Genomic DNA, 26,788 nt, shown 5'->3' on the forward strand with positions numbered 1-26,788 from the left:
GTGTCCCCAGACAGACCCCCTCTGAAACGACCTGCCCTGCTCTCCCACTCTTGGCCTTGTCTTCCTTTGCTTCACCGCACTTACCGCCGTCTGAAATAACATCACGTCCTTGCTCTTTGCTGCCCAGTGCCCCGCCGGAACGTGAGCTCCACTAGGTTGGACATATCATCTCATTTGATGCTCTAGTTCCGCTTCTGACCCAGGACCTGACTCTGAGAGCACAACACACCTCTTCCCCAGGTTAGGGAACCGGCGTGAATTTCTTGGTAACGACACCGTACTCTCGTTTTCACCTTCATGACCACAGCTGAACCTCAGGAGAGCGATACTACGCATACCATCATCTCCCATTTTAGGGAGAAGGCTCAAGTTCCAAGTTTGGGTGACTCATCTTTGGACGCAAAGGCTAGTAACGAGCAGAACAAAGGTTCGAACCCCTGCGTTCCCAGTCTAAGGCCCTTCAAACTAGGATGGAAGAGTATTAGGCCCTGGAGCTGACTCTACGGAAACGTGATCTCTCAGTCTCCTGAATAAATACACCGGGGGTGCCTGGTCCTCCGCCCTTCGAAGTTCCTGACAAGCACCTGCCCTGCATCTGAGAACGATGCTGGCACAGCACTAACGCGTCGGCGGCGCACCAAGCCCGGGCGGGCAGGCAGCTACGACGGCGGGGCGTTCCAAGGGGACACGGCAGCACCCCGCGACTCTTCCGGGGCGCTCAGAGTTCTCTCTGCAAACCCGCACGGCGGGGCCTCATAATCGCCGAGAGCGCTGCGGTGACGCTTCCAGCGACTTCTTTCTTGGCCCCCGTCCACCACGTTCAGATCGGCCGTCGGGCTCGAGGGCGGTCCAGGATCAGAGCGGGCGGAGGAAGGCGGGAGGCAGACCTGCGGCAAGGACCCCGGCCCACGAGACCTCTGTCAGAGGGCTGCGGGTCCTCACGTTCGCAGAGTAGCCCACTGCCTTTGTACGCTTTCTCCTGGCGCGGTCACATGCTAGTGTCACCTCGCGTGCTCTCACGACGCGCCCGGCCCTGGGGCTGCCTCGGAGGGAGGCCGGAGGCCGCTTCGCCTCCAGTGTACGCGAAAAGGGCACTGAGGCAGCAAGTGGTCATCCCTGCAAGTGGCTCCGCCTCAGCCACCTGGTCGCTCGCGGGACCCCAGAGGAAGCCCGGGCGGGGGGGCGGGGTGTCTCCGCAGGAACCCTGCACCCCTGACTCAGTATGTGCAGAGGGGAACCCAGTGCCCCCATCGGGGAAGAAAGAAAGGGGCCTCTCCCCCCCGGACTCCCCCCTCCCCGGCCTCGATATCGGCCCCAGGGGAGACGCTCCGGTGCTGCCAGGGCGCGGCCTCGCCTGCTCGCACGCCCGTCCCTCCCGCCGCGGAGGGCGCGCTCCCCGCCCGGGCGGGCACCTGTCCCGTCACCGCGTTCAGCGGCTCCCCGGACCGCCCCAGGAGCAGAACCCACGGCCACCACCGACTCCGGGGGTGCGAGCAGCCGGGCTAGCCCCGCAGGCCCGGGAAACTGCAGGAATCCTCAGAAACTTACAGTTTTCCTACCGCGTGCGCGTCACGGCGAGGTGACGTCATGAGACCCGGCGCCCGGGCAGGTCAGGCCGCGGGTCGCCGCCGCCCGCCCCCCCACGGCCCCGCCCCCCGCGCGCCGGCGGGAGACACGCCCTTCCTCAGCGGCCCCGCCCCGCCGCGGAGCCCTGGGCGCGGGCGCAGGCGCAGACGGCCCACGTGGCTGCAAAGACCCTGGGAACACAGCAAGCGGGCTGTCGCCCGGGGGCTGGAGCAGGACGCCAGGGTTGTGAGGTAGATTTTCCACAGACATTGCCTTCCCTCCCTCACGTGTTCCTTAAAAGTCCTCCACATGAGGAAACAGCCATTTGCTCTTCACCAGGTGCCACGAGCCCCTCGGCCGGGCAGGGTCAGCTCCCCCACCGGCCTTTGCTCCTGCCTCGCCCCCTCGAGACTCCGCCCCAACTGGATAGGCCCTGGCTTGGCCCCGCCCACTCTGATTATGCCCCGCCCCAGGCCCCGCCCCAACCGGACCTGCTCCTTCTTGGTCCCGCCCACATCGGCTCGGCCCCGCCCCCTAGGGCCCGCCCTTCCGGCTCCCGCTCGAGGCTAGGCGGGCGCCCGGCGGCCCCACCCTGTCCCGGCGGCTCCTCTAGCCTTATTACTTGAGTTTTTAGCCTCTACCCTTCCTACTGGGTTTCCCGCTTTGGCTCAGTGAGACGACTTGCAGACTACCGTTCTCCTCTATTAAGCTTAGCAGGCGATGATCTGTACAAACAAGGATGTTCGCTTCTTCGCTCTTGTAAACTTTCCGCCACCTCCTCCTCGCGTGACGACACCTTCCTGCGCCCGTCCCACGGGTCTCTGCCCCTTTTTAGGCTCTTTCCTGTGTTCTTAAAAATGAAGAGTGCTGGTTCAAAGATGGCTCAGTGGAAGGAAAAAGGAAGGCTCGAGAAGCCGACAGCAATATACTAAACATTTATTTCTGACTTGTTGGATTCTTATATTATTACTCTTATAGGCAGAAAAAAAAACTTGATGCTTAAAAGTGGCTCAGGCAAATATGTCTTGAAAAATAAAGAATGGGAAAAACAGGCCTTGGAAATAGACGCTAAGGAGGAAGTACTGAAGAGAGAAAGGATCACTTTTAAAAACTTACTTGGAATCACGACAAATAGCTAGATGAAGCAGGGAATTTTGCCCGGCAGCTCCAGTGTAAATAAAACCTGAAACAATTGTTTGTTTACACTCTCACTGAAAATACTGCAGTATTTTTATAGGAAAGAGTGATGCTGGGGAATGTTAGCCTTTAACGCCTGATATCTGGGCTGGTTAGAAATAAACGTATTATTCAGGAAAAATCCACGTAAGTAATTAAAGCTTAGAGAAGTTTCTGATTTGGATATTATTCGTACATTTTATCTTAATATATCATACAAGGTTTTAACGATCATTATCAAATGACATAAGAAATTTTTAGAGTTTGTAGATAACAATTTTAACAAAAATAAGGTTTTTGTTCTGTGGAGCAGTTATAGAAAAATAAGCACTTTTTAAAACTTCTGCATATTGAACAAATGACAGTATATTTTCCTTGCAAAACAACAATTTTAAGAAAACTTTAAATTGTAAATTTCATTATTTACATGCTTATAAAATCCCCAAAATTGGAATCCTTCTTTAAGGAGATTCTAGATACTCCTATGGGAGCGTCCCACACATCGTATATGTCATCTGTCCTTTTATGGAATGGAAATGGTTAAGAAGTATACACCAAATGCATTAAAAGTTCTTCAATACAAAATACTTCTGCCTCTGTAAGATGGTATGACAGAAGACATTCCTTTCTTCTCATCTTATTATTTAGCAATTTTTTTCTCTTGATACCCCAAGATTTTCAAACAAAACAAAACAAAAACAAAAGCCTCCTGTCTCGCTAGATGCAGGAAAGAAGTAATGCGGCCAACAAAAGATTGACAGGCAGGAAGCGTACCCAAACAAGGAGAGGAACCTCAGGGAATATCAAGTAGAAATTTGGAGGAAATACATGATCAGATACAGTCAAGTTTCTGTAACAGACTGGAATCTGATCTAGATACGTAGCCAGGAGCTGGGGTCAAATGTATGTTGATATTAGAGAGAGGAACTGTTAGGAGAACTGCTTTCTTTAAGGAAAAACAAAAACAAAACAAATCTCTGGACATTCAAGGGTTAGCACTGGAAGGACTAAGGACCTTCCTTCACTCTGGCCCTTGGGGTTTCAGTTTCCCCTGGTGGTTGTTTCACTTTGGTATCTGCTGCCCCTAGCAAGCTGGGTTCCAGGGCCCTGTACTTCATAACTGTTCCTTTTGTCCTATTGGCAAACTGCGAAAAGCTGAACCTTAACACTAGGGGAAAACAAAAGGTTGAAATATAATGGCTAATATTTGTCGAGTGTTTATATGCACCAGACACTGCATTAATTCATTTAATCCTTGCAACTGGATGAGGAAAGTGCTGTTATTATCTCCCATTTACACACGGGGCAAGCAGAGTGCAGGAGACCAAGTGTCACACGTCTCACAGCCTCTGAGTAACAGAGTCAAGATACTCTAGAATCTGCAGCCATAACCACTGATCTGTATTGAGTTTCAAGTAACAAGGCAAGAAACAGGGACTTGGAAAGTGCAAGATCTGTAAATTCTAGCTCCTAAAGACTGACCACAGTGTAGGGGTATCTTCTTCACCATTTCCTGGCCTGTCTCCGCACTTCTATTTCCATTTTTGAGGTGCTCATCGTGACCTAGTAAATTGATTTTGTGACCCATTAATGGATTACCAGCCTGAAAAACACTAATCAGAATCCCAAATATCAAATTGTATCCCGTGCAATAAGGGTAATTGTTCCCAAAACACAAGCTTCAGTAAACTACTGTTTCGGTAACGTGTGTGTTTTCCGAGTTGCTATGTTAGTGTATTTCTTACCATGGATCTCAATTCAAAAAGTTTCAGAAACACTATTATAACCACCACTTGCCTGACTTCTATGCATATTTCATCATTCAGAATCAAGATCAAGACAAACCAAATCCCATTCCAACCCCCTTGCATCCCTCCCAGCTCCAGGATCTGGTCGAGGTAATCAACACAATAACCAGGTCACTTCTACATCCAGAAGGGCTCTTGTCTCCAGGACAAAAACCAAGATTGTAATAATGACAACATGATAAACAGCCACAAAACAAGAGTTACACCCAAAAAAAGAGAGGTTGTCATGAGAAAGGAGCAGAGATGGGTAGCTTGGTGGAAGAAAGACTGGGGACAGAGATTGGGGGGCTGCAGAAGGAGGTATGTTCATAAGCCCACAATCTTACGGCTGCTGTGACACGGTTTGCAAAGTTCTATTTCGTATCTCATTTTATCACCTCTCTTCTCTCATCCCTTTACTTAGCTAATTCTCCCCATCCTGTGGTCTCTCCTTTGCAGAAGCTTCCTCCGAGAAGCTTTGCCTAAACTGCCTTTGCTCTGGGCCTTGGAAATGATTTTCACCTCCTCCCCTGCTCGACTGTATGCTCTGTGAGAGTAGGGGTAATATTGGTCTTGTTCAACCTCAAAGGTTTACTGGTACCTGAGGACCCTACCCTGAGCAGGTACTCACTAAAGATGTGTGGAGGAATGAACGGATGGATACATGACCTCAAATCCACACACTGGCTGGTTTCTTACTCAGGATACTAGCTGCTTTCTAAACAGGGGGCACCGTGTTAATAGAAATAATACCGAGAAGAAAAATCCTTTAGGAGGAATAACTGTTTGAAGGATGGTGCAGCATAATATCGCAAAACCCTGAACAGGGTCCGCTTGCCTGGGTACTTCTGTGCCCAGTTATTTGGAGAAATCCAGTAACTTCTCCAAGCTTCGGAGGGGATTAGGATCACTGAACGTTGTTCAGAGTGAAAGCCCTAATAGGGTGTTAGCCCTCAGGGAACTCTGCGAAATCAGTGCAGGCCACCTGCACCCTTATTTGCATGAAGTCCCTGGAAAGAAATTGACAGGCACTAGGGAACAGCAGTGAATCCTTTCAGACAAAGGATATTGGACAAAGGCTTCTCCCAAAGGCAAGAGTGGGGTGGGGGAGTGAGGAGGGAAAAGGAAAGCAAGTCACCAGTGGTGTGGCTCTGAGAGGCCAAGTCCGTGACTGAGTAAAGGGCCAGGTGCATGCTTTTGAGTGAAAAGCTGAAGGAACCAAGCTGCCTTGTGGGTGTGTTGGGATTCGAGGGCAGGGGAAGAAGGTGCAGGAGAAAGAAGAAGGTGTCAGAAAGATCCAGAATTCCTCAAGGAAGAAACCTCACCTACCACAGCACCGCAGTCAAGCAGAACGTTCCAGAAACAGGCTTGAAGTCTTTGTGTATTCTGTTCTTCCTCCGTGGGATCTATCTTCTCCCTTATCTCTTGGAAAAGACCTAGTCTTTCTTCAAGTCCTATCATTAACTCTCTCTGCTAAAAACAGCCAACTTTTTTGAGCGCTTAGATCTAAATCACTGATCAGCGCTCTATGTGAAATCTTTATTTAACCTTCACAACAACTCTTCAGAGTAGCTACTATTTTTATGTCTTTTACAGATGAGAGAAAAAGTGATGTTAAGTGACTTGCCCTAGGTCACGTAGCTTAAAGTTATCTGACTCCCAATTTCAGCCTTAAATACTACCCTGGGGCTCATTGCTTTGCCCAGGTGGTGAAACCATCTCTTCCCTCTGCTCCTTAAAGAAACTTCTATAGCACATGACATTTAAATATCTCTCAAATCAGAATGCATCTTAAAATGGAAAGGATAACATAATTTAATTATTTTCTTCGTTTTACAAAACAATAATGATTTATCTTATCACAGATAGCATCTTTGATTTAATAGCACACAGTATACTGCTTTATAAATGCTTATACGTCTTTCTCCCCACTAAGCTACGAATTCTTTGAAGACGGAGATTGATTCGCTCAACTTTGTGTCCTTAGCACCTAACACAGTTCCCGGAATGTGAAAGGCATCGGGCAAATTTCTTGAATTCAGTTGAGGAGGGTATGTCATCTCCCTGACAGGTGACAGGTGGGTGCAACCTAGGAGACAAAAGTCATCACTGTCATCACCCAAACTCTTTGATTATCCGCAAAGCCCTGTTGTTCTGGGAAAACAAAGTCACAACTTCTCTGAGTTTTATCCCAGTTGAGTTCTATTTGGCTCTAAAGGTATGTGAAGGTTCCCCTTGGTAATTAATTCGGCATGTCTCTTCTCTACTTGACAAAGTGTCATTTATTGTTTACCCTTTATGTTGGGTTCAGGCAGTTTGTAATCAGTTAAAGCAATATAATGAGGCCAAATTAAAGTTAAATTTTAAAATCTGATTTTGCAAGGTCAGATCCAGTTGCACCTGGACTTTAAGCTAGAGATGGTGCTCAGGTCACTGAGGTGTTCGATTTGGTCCACGTTGTGTTTTTAAATTCTTGAATATCAGAAGATAACATTTAAAAAGCAAGTATTTTGGCTTCTTCCAAATATCAGCGGCTCTGATGATGTGAGCCCCCCTCTTCACCCAGGGCATTCATCGTTGGAGTGAAGCTGCCCGGTTCAGAGACACAGATGTTCCCTGTTTTCCCATAACCCCACCTGGGGGCTATTTAAGCTACCCACGTGGCACTGGAGTTTATGATGGACCTTGAGAGTGAAGGGCTGGATCATTTAAGACTCTAGCTTAAGAAGGATCATAAAACCTGCAAAATAAACAGCTTTGCTCAGAAATCCACTAATGCTCTAAGTGAAGTAATGATTTTCAATAGTTACATTTTGCCCTATAGATAGATTTTTCACTGTTTCTATGTCTGTCTTCTAGAGAATAAACTTCTTGTGCATTTGAGATTTTTTCCAATAAGATATTGCTTTTTGGTATTTAAACAAAAAAGAAAAATACTTAAGAAAAATTGAAGTGCAATATAGAAGGTTGGATGCACAGTATGGCCAGGCCTATGTGCGTGTTGCACGGATCGCATTCACAGAGCACACAGGCTTACCCAGCAGAGAGTCACAGAAGTTTCTCTCCTTCCCTTGGCCTCTGTTCTCAGGTAACAACATGGGAGAAGGAAAGTTAATTATCCTGTTAATTATCACGTTTCCGTTTTGTTCTATACCACAAATGGTAGACTCAATCACCTTTAAATTATACTTTAAAGTGAGCTCCGAGGCTGTATAGAATGTGGGTATTTAATAAGTCTGTTATTTGGGGGAGATTCTCTTGTCTAGTCATACTTTAGGCACTGCTGTTGACATTAGTCAAGATAAGGTTTGGATGCAAGTGACAGAAAACCCCTGAGATAACAGGCTTAAACAAATTTGAAGTTTATTTCTCGATGCGTAAAACTGTCTGGATATATGTGGTCCAGGACAAGTTCGCCCACAGTGGTGCCAGGGATTCAGGCTCCTTCCATCTTGTTGCTCAGTCAATGCTTGATCTACATTCTCAAAGTCACCTCTCCATCCAAGATGGCAGCTGAACTCCAAGAACCCCCCAGTTTGCAGGAAGGAGAAGATCCAGATATTCTGTAGCTTGTACTCCTTAAACCCCATTTTTCTCAAGAAGCTTTTCTCAGCTAATTAAGAGACTAGGTTGGTAACTTCTCAGTTCACTTAAAACTTCCTTGTAAAAAACTTCATTCATTTAAATACTTTAAAATGCATTCATGATGGCCATCATCAAAAAATCTACAAACAGTAAATGCTGGAGAGAGTGTGGAGAAAAGGGAGCCCTCTGGCACTGCTGGTGGGAATGTGAATTGGTACAGCCACTATGGAGAACAGTATGGAGGTTCCTTAAAAAATTACAAATAGAACTACCATATGACCCAGCAATCCCACTACTGGGCATATACCCTTAGAAAACTATAATTCAAAAAGAGTCATGTACCACAATATTCATTGCAGCACTATTTACAATAGCCAGGACATGGAAGCAACCTAAGTGTCCATCATTGGATAAATGGATAAAGAAGATGTGGCACATATATACAATGGAATATTACTCAGGCATAAAAAGAAATGAAATTGAATTATTTGTAGTGAGGTGGATGGACCTAGAGTCTGTCATACAGAGTGAAGTAAGTCAGAAAGAGAAAAACAAATACCATATGCTAACACATATATATGGAATCTAAAAAAAAAAAAAAAAAAAAAAAAGGTTCTCAAGAACCTAGGGGCAGGACGGGAATAAAGACGTAGAGAATGGACTTGAGGACACGGGGATGGGGAAGGGTAAGCTGGAATGAAGTGAGAGAGTGGTATTGACATATATACACTACCACATGTAAAATAGATAGTTAGTGGGAAGCAGCCACATAGCACAGGGAGATCAGCTCAGTGCTTTGTGACCACCTAGAGGTAAGCCTGACACTCTAAGAAAAAGTAGTAAACATTTGGAAATTTTTGCTATACTTCTTTCCTGATATCTTATACCTAGAATATCATGTATCTTCTTTAGCAGAGTCTGTAATTTGTTTAAAATCTTTTCTGCATTCTGGACTACCATGTTGACCAGTAAAACAAATCTAGGCAAACACTTCAAGGTGAAATGAAATCCAAACCTCAGATCTGTACAGTTAGTTATGTCTGTAAACCAGAACTGGGGGAGGAATGGGGGTGAATATGCCAATAATGTCGAGAGAGAGAAAGTGCTGATTAAAAACTGGATTGGCTGGTGAGAGACTGGAAATTTTCTTCCCGTTCCCAAGAGGCTTATTTTTTATCTTTCTTTTTCACATGGTAAAGCGGCAAATTAAATTGCAAAGTTAATTCTCATCACTAAGGAAGGGATTCCAAATGTAGTAATTAAGGATTGCTGAGCATTTAAATTTTATTCATGAGAATGAAAACTTTTAAATAATTAAACAATTATTTGTTCTCTTTTACAAATTTATGTTATTATAAAATACTACAGTTTAACATCGAGTGTTTAGGCTCTAGGTTCCAGAGACTTGGATGGCTATTTTAAAATTAGAGCTGTGTTTATTGATATATTTGATTTTATGAATTATGATACTGGAGCTCCCTTGAGAGATGATGTTCTCTCTTCTTCCAAGATGAAGTCCTTAACAGGATGAGATCTTATCTTGCAGGAAACCATGAATTCACTGTGGAGAAGAGTGATTTGGATTTTTCTCTGGTAGGACATAAAGTACATTTTGAATGCTTTACTGTCTCTTCCAGTGATTTATCTTATGCATGAAAATAATCTTCAGCCTTGTTCACAACAGATGAATCTATCTTTATAGAACTTGAACAGTCATTCTGCAAGAAAACCTAAGAAAAACAAAATGATTTCTTTTTGGTAAAGTAAGCAGTATTGTATCTTTGACTGAAAATCCCGGTATTTAAGGCTTATGTCAAAATTCTTATTTTAAACAGTGAGGTAGTCATTGGAAAAGTTGAAATTATTGTCTTCTTTACAAGGAAATGTTGAGATTATAAATTCTACATTGTGAAAATGGTATCTGAAAATAAAATTCTAAACAATTGAAAACTAAAGAATATGTTTCTTTTCCCAAATTTGCCTCACCTTTTAAAGTTGAGTTTGGATCCCTCTGCTACTTCCAGTAAATAAGGCTACTCTAACTCCCAGATAACATTAAAAATATAACTGCCTAGAAAGGAAACAACTTCGGAAGTTAGGGGGCTTCAAGCAAAACTAAATTATAGTGCTTCATCAAATGACACCAATAATCAGAGGGGTTATTTCATGAAATCATGGGGCTTTTGTTAACAAAATAAAAGCTTTAGCTTTTTACATATGGACAGAGAAAACATGTATAGCCCCACGTTGTCCTGTCGTCACCTTGATGGACAGAGATCGTTATTAACAAAAGTGTAATACAGGCATCCAGAGAGTCTGGAATTCTGTCTCTGTTAAGATTTAGATCCTGCCAGTGGCTAGCAGCTGTTTTAAATTTAAGAGGACAGGAGTGAGTTAGCGACATTTTGTAAGAAATAAATGAGCCCTCAGTGCACACCAATTGCTGGTAAATTCAGAAAATGATAAACATTCTTCCTTGAGCAAGAAAGTCAGATCGGAAACACACCTGCAAAGATTTATTTTCAAAACAGCAAAGATGTTGCTGTGCAACTGAAATATTCTATTTTCACCTTTTCCCCCCCAATTTTTCCTTCAGGATGGTCTCCTGACTTCAGTTGCTCTCATAAAATCTGAGAATTTTTGATGAAAATAAAACAAAACTCAGAACTTCACAGCTCAAAAGTGTCCACTTCAGTTTTGAAACCTAAGTCAATTTCCATTAACATTTGCTCAACATAATTTTCTTATTTTGGTCTATGCTTCTTTTTTTTCTGTGAAAATAGTATCAACATTTTAAAAAGAATGAAACAAAAAAAACCATTAAAAAGCGATCAAAAACTGTACAGAAAACTGAACAGTTCTTAAGCCACCCAATAAAGGGGCTGCTAGCACCAGAAAAAAATAGATAGTATGTCTTATGTTTTATCCTATGACTGGCATTCCAGAGAGTTGGTGAAAAACTCTGAACAAACCTCTTCTTTAAGTCAATTGTGTGAAGTTTTAAACTACCAACTTTCTAGTGTTTCTAAATATTATGTAATTGATGTGAATGAGAAAATTTGTATTTCTTAATAAACCTAATTTATAGAAAGCAAATTCCCCCAGGTTGCCATTTTAATTTCCTGAAATAGATCCTCGTGTCTGTCACTTAACACACTATAAACTATATGCATTTCTTATTTCCTTGTCTTTAAATCATAATTCAGGAAAACCTATGAAAAGAAGAATCTATGTTCAGAGGTAAAGTGAAAACTGAGATAAAAATATAGGACAGTAATGGAGACTATACTTAATATAATTAAACTGTAGTTCTATGCCATAATTTGCTTCTAAAATTAGATGATCATCAAAATAGCTCTTTATATTTGTAGTTTTCAAAACTGTGTAGCATTTTTGCCACCATCAGGTGGATGATACACACACACACACACACACACACAGAAACCACATAGGCTGAGATAAGTGAATTGAACTGATAAAATGAATTTTAGGTCACTTTAATAAAGTTAGACTTTATTAAAAAGGCTACATAATGAATTAAAATAGAGTATTTTTTCAAATAAATCCAGCCCAAGCTTTATAAAACTACTGTGTTTCAGTAAAAAGGATATATATGTATGTGTGTATATATATATATATATATATATATATATGTGTGTGTGTGTGTGTATACACACACATACATATGTCATTCCTACTCATGAAAATTAGAGTTATAAACTTTAGGGTATTAGGGAAGGTGAAAAAATAAATAATAGTAAAATAATTTCTATTACCATGGTTTATATTACTGCTTCCAAACATGATGAAAGGGTGTGAGAAAAAGATCCTTTGTGATTGTGATCATAAATGCCCAGTCATTACCCCCCAAACTACATAAAATCAGAACCTAGAATTAAAACAACAATAGCAAAAACAAATAAGGAAAAAATCCTCAGGGTGCCAATATAGCACTGTGCTCCTCTCCTTATGATAGGTTTTTTTTTTCTTTTTCCTATTGCTTTGGGATTGCAAAAAAAAGTTTGTCCCACAATGTTATTTCTATATAAAATGTGGGTCTGCATGTGGGTCCTTATGTTGCACAATCCTTGGTGGTAGACGATAACATCTTTACTTACCCGTCTGCCAGTACTTTCCTGTGCACACAGAAGGTCCTTAAAATACAACTGAAAAAAACATACAAATAAATAATAACACATCTTGTCCTTAAACTTAATCTCAATGACATAGCAACAGCTGCTTTGAAGGGAAGGATTCAAGCAAAGCTAAACCACAGAAAACGGTTACCAAAACTTGAGCTAGTGCCTTGAAGAGGCCGCACGATAACCTTTGATGTCCAGTTCAAGTCTTAAATCTGTGGGAGCAATGGCTTAGAAGCCCTGAAGCCCTAAACCGTGGAAATCCAATTTTGACTTAAATAAAAAACATTTTGTTGAAAATGGTTTCATACATTAAGAATCCTTGATGCATATCTTTTACTAATTTGTCTTTAATCTTCTGGAAAAAGGAATCATTTTGATATAATCTACATCACAAAACATAATGCAGTAACTCAAAAATATACAACAGTAATTATTGCTATTAACAAAATGTTGGAGAATTTTAAAACTCTATGAAGAGACATTTAAGGAGACAGGATAAGCAATAATTCTTAAAATGTTAGCGTTCTGAAATGCATACATATGCCCAGAAAAGTCTAGTTTAATATTAAATGTATCCATTTTTATGTATTTTGATTACTTACAAATATTTTTAAATGTGTGAAATCAGAATTTATGTTACAGAATAAATGCTAATTTTCACAAGGTAGACTTACTTTAGGTCTATTAAGTGTGTTTAATCATTCAACAAACATCAACACACGCTCTTGCATGATACTGAGGTACTGACTGCATAGGAAGACATTGATTTTCAAGGCTCTTTCAGTTCGATAGAGGTGATAAGATAGTAGGAACAAGTCATATCAATACAAGAGATAAAACTCCAAATATTGTTGAATTTCAGTTATCAATGTAAGTTCTAAATAAACATTTGGCAATGTAATTAGGAGCCATGACCAAGGAGGTTTGCTACGTGAATTTATATATATAAAATGCCTGGAGCATATGTAGTAAGTGCTACAAATGTGTTAACTATTAGCTATTTATTCCAGAAATATGGAATAGGATGGTTCAACATTGCGAAAAATGTCTAGTTTCTTACATTAACAAGAAAGAAAAAATGCATTTGTCAATATATACAAGAAACACACTTGATAAACTTCAATAACAATCAACCAAAAACCAAAACCCAGCAGTTACAGGGCTAAAAGGCAAATGGGTAAAGCGTCATCATTAAAAGCAGAAAATAAATAGGGATAGCTACTTTCTCAATCAGGGGTCAGTCAAGAGGCGGACACCTCACCAGTTATTTTAGCAGAGAGAATTTAATATAAGGAATTATTACCTAGGTGTCAACGTCACAAGGTAGCTTAAAAACAAAAAGAGAACTTGGGATCACAGAGGTAGCAACTGCAGAAAACAGCTACCACTATATGATGGAGTGGGATCAAGAAGAGAAGTTGGAGTTATTAAAGCTTAGAAGCTTAGAGAAAGGCCTCGAGGAAATGAAACGCAGATGTCATGTATCTCTGAGTTGGGGGTGCAAAGAGGCGGTTCCTACACATGTTAGAAAACTGTTCATGGGATTGTCCTGCTGCTGTGGGAAGGAACTGCTCTGTCAAGATGAAGCAGCATCGGTAGGTTGACGCTCATAGAACAGGGAGCGAATAAGAAGTGACCAGAAAACAAACAGTAAGGAACAATCCCTGCTTCCTTCTCCTTCCTGGGAGCTCTCTGCCAGTGAACTCTTCATCAGCACAGTTTAACAGGCAGCCACCTTGCAAAGCAAAAACACGGTCTGCTAAATTCCAGCCCCAGCATCACAAGCAAAGCATCAAAGGTTAGGTTTGGAATGAAGAGTGGCATGTTTGCTATCACCATTATTATTCAAAAATTAGAAACTTAGGCTAATGCTGAAGGTAAGAACACAAAATAATAACAATCAACATAAATACTGGGGGAGGGCAGCGAGAATTCACTTTATTTGCAGAAGATGTTGTTATACTTAGAGAACTCAAGAAACTATACTAAATTATTTTTTTAAATAAGAGACTAAGGTATGGTGGCAAGATGTAAGATAAATACACAGATGTCAATGGATTTTTCTCTGTACTTGTTGCACCAGTTAACTTTGTTCTGTAGCAAAACAACCCTGATACAATAGCAAACATTTATTTCTCACTGACATTCCATGAGGCCTGAGGGTTGGTGGTGGGAGATACTCTTCCATGAGCCTCTTGTGTCCCTATGTGTCCTGCTGGGTATGCTAAGCCTTCAAAACCCTGATCATTTTTTTTACCCAGCCATTCCTCAGGGTTGAGTATGCAGTGAGCAACCTTGAGGGAGAAGGTAATACCTACCTCTGGGGCAAAGAGCAGGCTTGCTTACTGCTTGCTATGACGTGATGGGATTTCAAGTTCACTGTCCCTCTCCTGTGATGCAACCGACTTTGTGTTCAGGCATGTATCCGGTCCCCACCATGGGAATGAAGACTCAGGGAGCCAACACAAACGTGCTGACACTCACTCTGGCTGCCGTCTTTTGTCTCTGGTCTAGGAGTTGTGTCTTCTGTCAGCATCCACGCAATGGGCAAATGAATGTCTTAACTTGAAAGTAAAGTAAATTATGACACCCTTCACAGGTCTTGATGGTTGGCAGCTACCCTGCTCCAAGCTACGGGTTGGCTGCAGGTCTGCTTCACGAGCATTCTTGTTCCAGGATCTAGGCTGAAGAAGTAGCCCCAACCTGGCCATGTTCATGCCAGAGAGCAGGAGCTCAAGAGGACAAGTATTATCACACACTTGAATTTCAAGCTTCGGTTTGCTGTGTTTATGTCATATATTCATTGGCCAAAGCAAGTCACATGGCCAACACAAATGGGGACAGGATGGATGGGTGCTTCATCTCTAAGAAGGTACTGCAAATGATGTCCAACAAGCAGACCTCTCTTACCATGGAGGAAGTAGATAATGACGAATAGTACAATCTACCATACTAGTGATAACCACTTAAACATAAATGGAAAATAAAAGCTTTTTCATGAAAGTAATAAAATCTAAAAAAAAAAAAATTTAACAAAGAATTACAGTAGCTACATGAAAACCTTTTTTTCCTCTTGAAAGATGTAAATAAAACCTCAATAACGGAGTTCCCTGGTGGTCTAGTGGTTAGGATTCTGAGCTTTCACTGCCGTGGCTCAGGTTCAATCCCTGGTCAGAGAACTGAGATCCCACAAGCTGTGTAGCCAAAAAACAAACTAACAAAACAAACAAAAAACACCCTAAAAACACCTCAATAAATGAAAACTTATGTTACTAGATAGAAATACAGTATGATTTAAAAAATTCCTTCCCCATTTTAATACATTTTAATGCAAAGTGAATCAGAATCTTAAGTTTTTGATGTTCTTTAAAATGAAAATGAATAATTTGTCTGTATGGTCTAGGGGGATTCCCCCATGAGAAGCTGGTAAGTGATAAAGCAAGTTGCAGAAAACTGTGCAATATAACGCTATTTTTATAAGGTAAAAACACTATGTATTTGTGTGTTAATATAAAGATGTATTTGCAGGAGCATATGAAGAAGAGGATGGGTACATAACTTGACTTACCTCAGAAGGATGAATTGGTAAGAGAAGGGGAATCATTCTTTTCTCTTTTTATATCTCTGTACTGTTTGACAATGGCGTTAGCCCAACAGCAAATAAAGTCAGAGAATCATAAAACTATTTTAAATCTTGTCTAAGTCTCCATTCAACGGTGGCGTGTGTTAGGCCGACATGGGTAAACACACAAAACGAACAAATATTTTGCTTCCTGGGCTCAGGTATGAGGGGGAACTAGGGGGTCGTCTTCTGCCATCAGCATCGCTTTATTCTTCAAAACCAGCTTGGCACTCTTGGAAACACTCCTCATTAAGAAGGAATAATTTTTTCTAGAAGGCAACTGAAGATGCCAGCCAAAACACAAACCTGATGAGGCTCACTTGTATGTCAAGGTTGGAAGCAGGTTATCGCAGACGACAAGCGTTCAACTTTTTTGTGCCTAAGTACACGGATCAAAGGAACTATGTCGTTCCCACCGTGGGTATCATGGCATTTATTTATTTTTTTAATTTAATGTTTATTTTATATTGGAGTCTAGTTGATTTACAATGTTGTGTTAGTTTCAGGTGTGCAGCAAAGTGAATCAGTTACACATATACATACATCCATTCTTCTTCAGATTCTTTTCCCATATAAGTTATTACAGAATATTGAGTAGAGTTCCCTGTGCTATACAGTAGGTCCTTGTTGATTATCTAGTTTATATAGAGTAGTGGGTATATGTTAATCCCAAACTCCTCATTTATCATGGCATTTAAATTGGATTCACACAAACCTTATTTTTATACGGGTCGATCTTATTACTAGAGTGCAATTCTCTGTGGTATATAATATTAAACAATATTAGAACATATTAAGAAAAACTGTAATGGCTGTAAAGATTTTGTATCAAGTATCCCTTTTAATCACTGGAGGACCAAACTTCACAACGCTGGAGAAATTCTCGGGGAACAATTCATTCTGAGGGCTCCCAAAAGTTTCTTTGAGAGGATATTTCAAAGCTATTCCAGAATTTTTTTCTCGAATTCTATAGTCAGGAATTAGAAGGTCTTATCTGCTGATGCCACATTTTTAAGTTTTGCAAAAGCTCAAATCCTGGCTTTTTCCTCCCCTTAGTCTGATGAATCTTATGATTATCCTCAAGAACATTGTGTTACACCTTATCTTTATGCGTGACTTGTGGTTAAAGATGGTGTGGAAGTAAGGAAGCCGTTTCTCAAGCCTTGGGGGCTACAACCAAACCAATAATATCTTTGAAGCCCTTTCAAAATTCTTCTGAACAAATGAGCTTAAAAAAATGGATTGGAATGTGCAGGGATGATTCTCCAGTAACACTGGATTCACGGTGAAGAATTCAGCAGGGGAAAAAAATCAGATTTACTCACTGGTGAGCATCTAAAACCCTGCCCAGCAGTCTATGAGGACTACTCATGTCATTATCAAGGTAGCCAACCCCATGAAAAGCGCTAGAGCACACGCCTTCCTTTGTGAATATTTGAATGTTCACGACAAAGTTCTTATGTTCAATTCTGAAGTTTATTAGCTATCAGAAGACAAGGTATTTGGCTAAAGAATGCAGGGGTCCTTATCTTTAGAACATCAAGGAAACTACTACTTCAAACTTTCAAAATGAATAACTTTCATGGGGGTTTGCCGTATTTGGCAGATATATTTGGAACTTTGTATGTGGAACCTGAAATTTTAAGCACTAAACACCAATGTTAAAGTGTGCTTAATGTTAAGTATGCTTCAGGCGGTGATAACTAAAATCCAGCTATAGAGAGAACACATTATTGGTACAAAATAATCCCTCTCTTTCTTCTTTTTTTTTAAAAAATAAATTTATTTATTTTTATTTGTTTATTTTTGGCTGTGTTGGGTCTTCGTTACTGCGCACGGGCTTTCTCTAGTTGCGGCGAGCGGGGGCTACTCCTCATTGCAGTGTGCGGGCTTCTCATTGCGGTGGCTTCTCGTTGCGGAGCACGGGCTCTAGGCACGCGGGCTCAGTAGTTGTGGCTCCCGGGCTCTCGAGCGCAGGCTCAGTAGTTGTGGCTCACGGGCTTAGTTGCTCTGCGGCATGTGGGATCTTCCCAGACCAGGGCTCGAACGCATGCTCCCCTGCATTGGCAGGCGGATTCTTAAGCACTGCACCACCAGGGAAGCCCTTCTCTTTCTGACTTAATCCCTGAAAGTAATTTCAGGGGAAAATAAAAGGTGAAACAACATCTAGTCTGCTTGCAAGATAAATTCAGGTTATATTTTCCTGATATGATGACAGAAAACTCCATTTGGAAGGTTGGGAGGAAATTTTTCCTCACTTACATTTCATATTTGCCAAACAATCCCCAGGAGAAGATTTGGGGAATCAAATTTGATTGTGCTGTAACTTCCAAAAATAATTTGGAAAAATCTGGGGTAAAACAAGTTTTTATTTTACCCCCAATAAGTGAGCTGTCCTTGTACAGCCCTATCCAATTGTCATGACCATTTGTGAACCTCTTCTCTTTAATCTTTCTATCTGTGCTTGTGAGAACAAAGCAGCATGATAGTCTTCGTGTTAAAAATGGCCTGTATTGTGTTCCCGTTTCCAAAATCCCTTCCAAACTCTAGCTTCCAAAGAAAGCTCGAGAGCGGGCTCCACAGTCACATAAAATCACAGAACTAAGATGAAAAATGTAGGTCTCTTAAGTTAAAAATTAAGTCTCTCTTCTAAAATACAATCACCTTTATGTATTTTAACCATGATCTTTAATCAATTCTACCACTTAGAATGGAGTCAGGACTTCCCTGGCGGCGCAGTGGTTGAGAATCTGCCTGCCGATGCAGGGGACACGGGTTCAAGCCCTGGTCTGGGAGGATCCCACATGCCGCGGAGCAACTAGGCCCGTGAGCCACAACTACTGAGCCTGTGCGTCTGGAGCCTGTGCTCCACAACGAGAGGCCGTGATAGTGAGAGGCCCGCGCACCGCGATGAAGGGTGGCCCCCGCTTGCCACAACTAGAGAAAGCCCTCGTACAGAAACGAAGACCCAACACAGCAAAAATAAATAAATAAATTAATAAACTCCTACCCCCAACATCTTCTTAAAAAAAAAAAATGGAGTGAAAGGAAACCATGGATTTGAACAAAGAGTAGGTTAAAATGATTCTTGCCTCATTTTTTTGCTGCTTCAGGAAATGTACCTCTGTAACAACATAGAGCTGATTGCAATTCCCTTTATGCTTCTGTGCCTTCTCAGATTATGATTTCCTAAAATTCACTTTTCCTCAATTTATTAGCTAAGCCATTAACTCCTTGTCCTTCAAATCTCTGATCAAGGAAGTCCCTTGCTCTGGAGAGCCTGGTCCAGATGGAGGGCCCTTTCCTCACTTCTCCACCACACTCTGTGGACCTTTTATCCTGACACTTGCCACACACTGTGCACCCCATGCTGCCCAGGACCATATTGTATTTGATTTTATACGTGCAGCCCCTCGCTGAGTGCCTACTGCATGCTAGTCTCTCGATAGACATCTTGGTTGTCCAATATGTGTAGATAAATACATGCAGATATGCATGTCTGAGAGAGTAGCTAGAGAAGAGTCACTGATTAACTAGGAGGTGGGGATACTGGGCAGTCAGGAAAACCTTTACAGAAGAGGTGAGGTACGTTGAAGGAAGCATGAGAGGAGAGACTCTTTGACAGGGAAAGGGTTAGTACAGGAAGGAAGGAAAGGAAAAAGGAAAGATGGAAGGAAGGATTGATACATGGATGGATGGATGGAAGGACAGAATGAGGGAGGATGGATATTAAGCAAAGAGGCAAAGGAGTCTGAGGAGGTCTGAGGCAATGGGGAAGGGTGGGGGCTGTGTTAACCTGGACTGTTAACCTGGAGCCGTTACCAGGCTTTTGTCGATTCTACTCACGCAGGAATTTGGAGTCTAATATTAGCATATCTTTTTCTCTAAGAGAAGCTAGAAATCAGATATGAAATCTCCCAATTTTTGGATCTTGCGAAGAAACTTAAAGTCTTAACACAGGCTAGAAACACACTTCCCTGGGCTCGGTTTGTCAACAACTTGTTTTGTGCCCGTAACAGGAAGCACATAGACTGTGGTGAGCAAGTCGTCTTTCACCCCAGGTCAGTGGCCAGGTGGTGGCATGAGAATTACATAGAAACACCCATGTTATCTCTGTGGCATTCCCTGGCGAACCAGGTGTCCTCATCGTGAAGGTCCCCGTCGCTGGGAGAGCACTGCTGGGTTTGTAGAGCACCCTGAGGAATTCCACTGGACTCCTGAGTGCAATGGAAAGGTCAGGAAAAACCACCCCAGATGGATTCATTTCATGCTGCAAATTCATGACCCAAAGAAAAGGTGAAGGGGGAGCCACGAAAGGCCCACGGACAGAAATTTGGGGGGAACACATACATTCAGGGCACTTGAGAAGAAAAGGAGGAAGGTCCTGAGGAAAACAGGGGGTTTGCCAGGAGAGCTGAGGGAGGAAAGCCAACGAGGTCGCTTATCTCAGGGAAGCTCAGGCTATACAGTGCCCTTGTTTTTATGAAGAAAATGACATGAAAAGTCATTTTAACGATCATTAAATGATTTCTTCAGCCTTCTTTTGCGTGCAGGTTCAAGAGTTAACACTCCCTGACAAACAATGCAGCTTAAGAAAGGAGGTGGGAGGCCGTTGCACATCTGCTTTGCTTTAACCTTTCTCCACAGGAAAAACAGTCCTGACGACTTGGACCGGTTTTTAAACTTGGAATTGTCTTACATGGAGCTGAAAAGCCCTCACACGCAACGAGATTAATCTCGTGGCGTTGAAACCTTTGGAAACCTGGCATGGAATTTTCTTCTCAGACTGGAAATGCACCTAAGAAAGGGCTACAATGAGTAAACAGATACGGGGAAATGTGTAACCACCTCGTTAGCAATCCAAGAGACACAGAGAAAAGCCACAACGCTAAGCTTCGGAGCCTGGAATGATGCTGGTTCCGAGAGCTGGCTGCTGTGTTAGTATCTCTGCTCTGAAACATTGTTGGAGGTTAGTACAGTCGGGACAGCTTCCCCAAAAAAGAATCTGGCAGTGCCTTTGAAGAGCCACAGACTATTCTGGTTCTGTAGTTTTGGGAGTTGAATTTGGAATCTCTACAATTAGAAAAAAACTACAGGTGTCAAAGTTTTTGTGTCACCTCTATTTCCATCATATTCAGGGTGCTTTACTTACATGATTATTCGTTAGTTCAGGAGATTTTCTGAGGTTGGTGTCCCTAGAAGCAGAGCCTGAGATGGGGACTGTTTTGCAGTGATTCAGTGAGAGTGTTTGCAGGTAAAACCTGCAAGGGACCGAGGGGTCCAGGATGGGACTGAGGAAGAAGCCAGGTGAACACGTGGACTCAGCTTCAAGCCCAACCTCAACCTGAGCCCACGGGGAGCTCTGGAGCGTGAACAGTCCCATTGGTTGTCCCACCTTGAACAAGGGGCTGCCCTTTTGCACAATGCAGGTTGTTGGCTGAATGTAATGACCTGGGGGGAGGGTGGGATCGTCCCTGCCTTTCCAGGTGAGGCAGCTCCTATCAACTCTGGAGAAGGGCTCAGCTCACAGCACCTGGAGGATGGATACCCCAGCCTGGGGATGGGGGTCTGGACACTGGCGAGCACGTCTCTCCTCTCCAGGTTGGCGATTATAATTGGTGTGTAGAACCCAGCTCAGCTCATCAAGTCTAGTATTCCCTGAGGGTAGATCTCCTGGACCCCACTTAGGTTTCGTCACCAAACCCTATTTTGTTTTCTTCTGGGAACGACATACCCCTTTATCTGCAAGTGGTTCTTCCACTGGGACCTCCTAAACTGTTTCTCCAAAACCCCACCCCCTCCCCTCCACCCCATTTTCTACCCCTATTCCAGCCATAGGTGAGTAGCTGAAGAAACTGACAAAAACAGGAAGGAGACATTGGTAGATGTGAGGCAGAAGTGTGGCTCTCACATGTTCAAAAGTTGGGGACTATGTCTGTTTTTCTTGTTGGTGCCAACCCGATGTATCACAGTAACAGAACGCATGAGTCAGAAGGTTGTCCGGTCCCCTTGGGGAGCATCTGTCCTGTTCTGGTTCAGCCTTCGGAGTGTGTGCCTCTTCATCCAAGAGCGTGCTCCCCTATAAAACCCTCGGAGTGATACCAGGCGTGGAGAATCCGGCTGGTCTTCTGTATACAGTCTTCTCAGCTTTAGTTTCCACTGCCAATCCTTTTGTTTATCTTCCATGGAATTTTAAAGAGAAATTGGGAGGATTCTCAAAGCTATCAGGAATGGCCAGTCTTCTGCCAAGTTAATTCAGAAGAGTTTTTAAAAGGAAAAGAAAAAGTGTTTGCACATTTGAGAACTTTTCTGAGAATGCCTTCGAAGTGATGTCTTTTTTGCTAAAGACTTCCTGTTTAAACCAGATAGTCTTATTTCTACATACACTTGAGAAATAAATGATAAATATGCAAATTCAAAAGGAATAAATGAAAAGCACTGAGGCTTTTCCCCATGAAGTCTTAAAAATAGTCAAAAGACAAGGGGGTCTAATGGCGGAACAGGAGACAAAGATTACAGAGAAGCAGAAAAATTCAGAAAGAACTGAAGTGGTCAAGGGCTTAAGTTTTTAGTTCAAATCCCTGTCCTACTCCTGAACATCTGCCACTTTGGACAAGGTTATCTTCCCAAGCCTCAGTTTCTTCAGCTGTGTAATGGGAATGACGTTTCTTTCCTCTCTGGGCCAGCATGGTGACGGCTGGGGGGATATCTGCCCTGCAGGCTCTGGAGTCAGAATGCCTGGCTTTCAGTTTTGGCTTCGCCACGTCCCAGCTGTTTGACCTTAGACTCAATAACCATTTTCAGTCTCCTTTCCTGAAAAAATGAGTATAATGAGAGTACTTATCTTCTAGGGGATGATTGGAGAATTAAATGAGTTAAAACCACTGAAATGCTTAGAAGAATACTTGGCATGTAACAAGCCTTAAAACAACATTGACTGCTTCAGCATCCTGTGATAAATCATAATGGAAAAGAATGTGAAAGAGAATGTATACGTATATACATGTATATGTATAACTGAATCACCTTGCTGTACAGCAGCAATTAATGCAACATTGTAAATCAACTAGACTCCGATAAGATAAATTTAAAAAACAACATTGGTTGCAATGTGTTAGATATTATCATGATTTTTAAATTAACTAATGTATATAAAGAAAATGATAAGTGGTCAATAAATGTTAAAACAACGATTTGACCTGTATGTATTTCATGGCAAGTGGTATATTATATATGAACACCAACTAAATGTTTCTGATTTGACGTCACCAGCACTAAGGACAAATAACTCACACGTCGCATGACAAGGTAACTGAGGCCTTCTGTGCGAAATATTGACAGATCTGTCTAAGTTCATTATTAATACGGTGTATCTTCTTTCTTCATTTCTTTTTCCAAGAATATAAAATATCCCTTATCTTAGCATGATGGATCATACTGACAAAACCGAAAACGAACCAGTCACTAAGAAACAGCCTTGAATAAAATTAGCCCTCCTCTCCCAGAGTGACAAGGAAGGAAGGAAGGAAAGAGGGAGAGGGAGAGACCGAGAGAGAGAAAGAGAAAGTCAGAGACAGAGAGGGAGAGAGACTATGAGAGTGAATGAATAGGACACAAAAATAAAATGGTTTCATAAAGATATCAACGTGCAACTTAGAAACTGAAGGCTACGTGGTGTCTACACCTGACCTTAGAAACTAGTCAACACTGAATCCAGGCTACCTTGGATGAAAGGGCATTAGAACAGCATCTCATTTCCAGGAAATGAACCTCTACGTTACCTTTTTGGTAACTTCAAGACTTAAAATAACGACTTGCAATCCGTTTACAGAGATCATAGAGACACATCGAAATTAAGTGTTGACATGTGTCTTCCAGGTAAAGATAAGACAGGTGTTTCGGCTCTAAGGTGATGTGTTTCCTTACAAAGCTTTGTGCCCTGCAAAATGATTTACTGAAGGAACTGAGTTTATGAAGACATGAGATTACAGCAGGCCATTCTAAACTATGCAACCTTGTAACCAGAGCAGTATCAAAACAAAAATTGGTTCCCGGAGTAATAATCTCCAGAGCCCAGTTAGGCAGCTCTCGGGGAGTCTAGAAAATGCCACAGCAAACGAGTGAGTGGCATCCCGGGTGACGTTTACATCAGAACAGAGCTGGCAGGGCCGCGGCAGCACAGATCGGGGAGGCTGTGGGCTGCTGTGAAGGTGGGCGACCCAGGACCTGCTACTGCCCCAAGGCGCGGGCCACAGAGGCTGTGCCTCGCTTCTAGGGGAGGGTCTCCCAGAGGCCCACGATATCTATTTCCTTAAAGGTACAGGTTATAGGTTCCTAGTGCTAGGGTGGTAATCAGGCTGTTTAATTTTTCCTTCTCTGCTACAGGTTATCATTCTGTTGCTGTGGTAACAGTGCCCCTTGCCCAGGAAGAGATCGTGAACCCATGTTTCCAGGTCCTGCTAATCTCCTTTCCTAGTGATCAATTGCATGGGAGTTAACTTGCACTGTGGGTCATCTAATGTGATCAAGATGGTATTAAATCGGATACGTTTTTAGAAAAATTACAAAGCAACTTGCTAAGAAACAGGTTGCTTCTGGCTGTGGGAAAGAGAGCTACAGTTTGAATGAAAGTGCTGGGGATCCTGGAGGGAAACTGAGACATAAGCACGGTGAGTGAGGTAGATGAAGGCCAAACCATCATAATAAGGCTTAATGCTTAGACGATGTCTAATCCTGTCAGCCCTCAGTATCTGTGGGTTCCCCATACACAGAATCAACCAACCACAGATCAAAAATATTCAGAAGAAGAAATTCCAGAAGGTTCCAAAAAGCAAACCTGGAATCTGCTGTGTCAGTAACTATTGACAGAGCACCTACATGGTGATTTAAAACGTACAGGAGCATGTGCGTAGGTTCTAGGCAAATACTACCTCGTTCTATATAAGGGACTCGAGCATCCGTGGATCTGGGTACTGGCGGGGCTCGTGAAACCAATCCCCCAGGAGTGATGAGGGATGACTGTACGAGGGGATCTTTGGGAGTCCTAAAATCCATCTTTAGCATTTTCCCATTTCCTTCTCTCCTGGGGAGGTTGGGACTGGGGGGGTGGAGCACGAAATGAGTAAATAACAAATTGAGATAGGAAGGGCTGTTGAAGAGAGGGACGGGGACGACCAGCCCCCCCCCCCCATCTGAACATCAAGGGAGGCGCCTCTGAAGAGCCGAGAGCGTCCAGACCATGATCCCGGCCTCGGCTCCGGTTACAAGCCGAGGAGGCTGAGGGACAGAGTTGCTTGGGAGCCTTTGCTCTTAACATCTGTGGGTCTCCGTCAGCTCTTTTTACCCTCCGTCTGTTTCCAGCTGTTTCCAACTTCAAAAGGATGAACGGATTGTGGTTGACTTCAGGAGTTGGAAAGCAGGAGGGTCTTTATGGCTGATCCCAAGGCTTAGAAGCAAGAGAAGGATGAAAACCATGACCCCAAGAAACAGGTGGGTGCGGTGGAAATCAAAGCCATGGGGCAAACCCAAGAATTCTTGGGAAAAAAAGAATTAGTTGACCTCAGGCAAAAAAGCAGCCCAGGGGACTGCCGTCTGGAGGCTGAGCGCCTACAGAGACGCCACTCCCCTCCAGGGGCAGCCCCTTCCCTCGGAACCGCTCACTGCGTCCTGGGAGTGAGGGGACCCTGTTTCCATTGTCCAGGATGTGTGGGGCGACTGAGGGGGTCTTTGCTCTGGGAAAAGAGACTCTGGAATCCCACGTTAGAACCAGCAGGCGTTCTCCCAAAGGAAATTTTAGGGTGTATAAGCACAAATAATGTAACAGTAGAAACATGCTGGGTACCACTTTTAGCTCAATACAGGAAGTGATGAGGCCGAAGGGACAGCTAAAGGATGTAACGGGAAAGACTGGAGCTCTCGCTTATCGGAGGTGATTCCTGAGCCACCAGGCATGATGTCTGGCTCTGCGGCCACACTGGTGCTCAGGAAGCTGGCGTTCACTAAGCTTGGAGCCTGGAGGAAGGAAGAACCAGGCAAGCTCTAGAACGGGAGACGGGCATTCAGGTAACGGCAGCCGGCAGAGGGGTGGGCTTCGGGTCGGTATCTCCCCAGGTGAATCTCCTCCGACCACGAGCACTGAGCTCACCTGGTGTACTGGTTGACAAGGCAGACCCCCAGCCTCTCCCCCAGACCTACTAAGCCAGCACCCCTGGTGGCGAGGCCCTGGAATCAGCATAGTAACAGCCACTCCAAAACTTTCCCATTCTTCTGCATGTTAATACCGGAGAACCCCTGGCTTAGGTTTTGTCCTCTAGAAATCTGGGTGCCTGGATGAGAAATGGGAACAACTGCCCAGTTATTTCCCAGAACTCTGAAGACTGGACATCCACGCACAGGCCGTGCATAGGGTTATAACTGAATAGATCTCATTCCCCTTACAACGTCCCTAACGCACACAATCGCTATTGTGCTACTTGGTAATTAGGCGTCATTGTGAATGTTTCCCCAAATGACTGCGATTCATGTGGTTTTCAAACATTTCAAGCCAGCATTTCTGCCAGCAGCAGGGGAGAGAGGCGGGAGCTGGAGGGTGCTGTAAGGAGAATATCAACTCTTACCAGCATAGGATCCGGGTTGGGTGTGCCGTTCCTGCAGCTGGGACGCCCACGATAGGAGAGGTCATCGCTTCCTTTCCTGCATGGAAGGTGGAGCCAGGCCCCAGTCTCGGCTTCCTGTGCCGTGTGGGTGTTCTCTGAAGCCCTAGCTCCCTGGCCCTTCTCAGGAGCCCAGCACACTGACCACTGGGCCCGCTAGCCTCTTCCCTGGGCTCCCTGGGCTGGGAAGGAGAGTCGGGTCAGCCACCTTGAGCGGTACAGCCCGAAGGAAGATGCGGAAGATTCGCATCGCAGGAC

General features: G+C 43.3%; 1 protein-coding gene across 20 annotated transcripts in view; it reads right to left on the reverse strand.

Moving 5' to 3' along the window:
* Positions 1 to 26,788, reverse strand: part of ZNF438 (zinc finger protein 438) — a 498,265-nt gene that overhangs the window by 282,847 nt on the left and 188,630 nt on the right. For 15 of the 20 annotated variants that reach the window (XR_009560622.1, XR_009560612.1, XR_009560604.1 and 12 more), the window contains exon 1: positions 1,549 to 1,645. The exons of 3 other annotated variants lie outside the window; for them this stretch is intronic. The gene's annotated coding sequence lies outside the window, so the exon portion shown is untranslated. Of the gene's footprint in view, positions 1 to 84; positions 888 to 1,548; positions 1,646 to 26,788 lie in introns of those variants that run through there. 2 more of the 20 variants (XM_060291841.2, XM_060291810.2) reach the window with 1 other exon arrangement.

This window comes from Globicephala melas, chromosome 2 (genome assembly GCF_963455315.2).
Source record: "Globicephala melas chromosome 2, mGloMel1.2, whole genome shotgun sequence".
NCBI classification, from domain to species: domain Eukaryota; kingdom Metazoa; phylum Chordata; class Mammalia; order Artiodactyla; family Delphinidae; genus Globicephala; species Globicephala melas.